The sequence below is a fragment of the Corvus brachyrhynchos genome, unplaced genomic scaffold, assembly GCF_000691975.1.
Source record: "Corvus brachyrhynchos isolate BGI_N302 unplaced genomic scaffold, ASM69197v1 scaffold46, whole genome shotgun sequence".
Classification (NCBI taxonomy): domain Eukaryota; kingdom Metazoa; phylum Chordata; class Aves; order Passeriformes; family Corvidae; genus Corvus; species Corvus brachyrhynchos.
The window spans coordinates 6,815,478-6,817,829 of NW_008238838.1; positions in this window are offsets into that span (position 1 = coordinate 6,815,478).

Consider the following 2,352-nt stretch of genomic DNA (forward strand, 5'->3'; position numbering starts at 1 on the left):
GGAGACTCTGGCTGGCTGGCTGGCTGCATTGCTTCATGTGTTGTCTTTGATCTTCTACGTCTCTTTTGACTGCAGTGGGTAAACAGTCTTGCTCTGCTGGAGATGTGATGGTTTATAAGGAAAGGTGATCCTGTTTAAAAGAAGAAGCCGAACTGGGCACTCCTGATTCTGTCCAGGTCCATCTAGACAATGGCACAGGCTGCCTAGGCAGCTGCAGAGGTGGCAAAGGTAGTGCAGGCTCCTTGCAGTGGCCTGCCCTGCTCAAACTCCAGTGAGCATGAAATGAGGAGAACCCATTCTTTCCCAGCTGGCTGCAGGATTGGGTACAGACCTGGGGCCTCTCCTAGGCTGGCTTTTTTCCATTTTCTCTGAGCAATGGCTTTGTGGTACCATCAAAACAGAAGTGGGATGGAGACCTTGCAATGCAGTCCAAGGGAGATGAGGCACATCAAGGACTCATGAGACTGTGGGATAGAATCTGTGCCAGTGTCTGAGCAGAAGAAGAGGACACTCTGGCCACGACTCTGCATAGGGATGGGCAGGACTGAGAGGAACATGGGAAGTGATGAAGAGATGTTTTTAGGCCTGAGTCTATCTCAGCGGTAGCAACATAGCCTCTTCCATCTTCTTGCTGGACCATTGCCTTTCTGTGGGAGAATACAGGATGAATTTGTGTGCCAGGTTCTGTGGATTTAATGCTGGACTGCCACCAGCTCCCTGCTCCATAGCTACGTGGATCAGCAAAACAGAGAGCTGCTCCCAAAACAGGCATTTCACAGCCTCAGACTCGTTTCCTTCAGCACAGTTCGTCTGGACTCTTCTACCTCTGGTGTCTCTGCTGGGGATCTGCTGGAGTGATCCACTGGGGAAATGCTTCACAAAGAGGCAGCTCCAGCTAAATGTGAGTCACATAATTAATTCCAGTATAGTTAATTGGACCTAATTAATCATATTCCTAAATGTAATGAGGGCCTTGCCCACAGGGGTCTTGTGAAGGTCTGAGCTTAGGGCTGGTGTTCTGGAGAGTCAATGGGAATGAACAAGTCCCAGAGCCTTGGACATAGCTTAGGACGGGCTCCCATCTACTCCACACGTCCTTGTCGGCAAAACACGACAGGACAAGGCCAATCCTTCTGACCCTGTTGCCCTGTATTCTCTGCATCCCACAAAGGTAGAATGTGTCAGGAGCTTGTAGGTGGTCAGTCCCAATTCTTCGCAGGGAAGGCTGGAGTCACTGTCACAGATGGCTCCCTCTTGGTCCTTAACTAGTTTGGGAGACTAGTTTTGTATGTTGTGTGTAAGTTTTGTGGTTCAAAGGCAGGAAAACCCCATGCAAGGGAGGAACATGTAACAGCCAAGTCTGGGCATCTTGGCTGAGGCTTGCTGAGGTGTACCAGGCAGCTCCTGGGATGACCTGCTGTTGTGGTGGTCGTGGCTTTGGCAGAGAAAGGCTTTCAGGAACTCCAAGGAATCTGCTTCACCATCTCCTCCCCTATCTGTCTCTCCTAGTGTGGGCATAATGATAGAGGAGGGCAGGGGGGAGACTGGAAGTTGCCATCAAGTGCAGGCAGGGTAGCTAGCCCGGCAGATGTTAATTAAAGGCAGAGGCTCAGTGCTGAATCAGCAGCGACTGGTCCTCTTGCTGACCTTTCCCAGTCTTGCTTTGCCACTTGCATGTGCACGGGCTGGGAGAGATGTGAAGGGCTGTAATGTAGAAAGCCCAGAAGGTTGCAGGGAAGGAGCGGGAAGAGAGGTAGCCAGAGGACCTGGAGGACAGGTGGTTCCATGTGTCCCCTGTGTACCACACCTGGCTGAAGGAGCTACCTGTTTGCCTCTGGCACTGAGCTGTCATGCCAGATAGTGGTGGCTGGGCACCATTTTTAACCCACTGCACCTGTGCATGCTGTCTGCAGGGACGTGAGCCCAGTGCTGCTACTGGGAAGGATGAAAGTGTGAAAAAATATGTCACTGCTTGCTGATGAGGCATTTGGGAGCTCACCAGAGAGGCAGGGAGATATATGGCCACAGCACTCCCCTGGCGGGGTATACTTCTCTTGGGTGGCTAGTGTAAGCAAACGATGCTCGATGCAAAGGGGTTCCCAGTGCCTGCCCACTCGTGCAGACTGCGGCCCTCCGAGGTAAAACCCGGAACATCCGCAACCCGCCCCTTCTGTCTGCTTCGGCCTCGGGTGCTTTCCACAGGCACTTCTGCAAACGGGCGAAGCCACCCTGTGCCAGGTGCCAAAGAGGCGCCTGCAAAGCCTGATGTCGCGTCCTTCCAGCTGGTGTTGGAAGCAGCCGGCGCTTCTCTCTCCCTCCTTCGGCGGGCGGGCCCCCCCCCGGCCCTTCTCT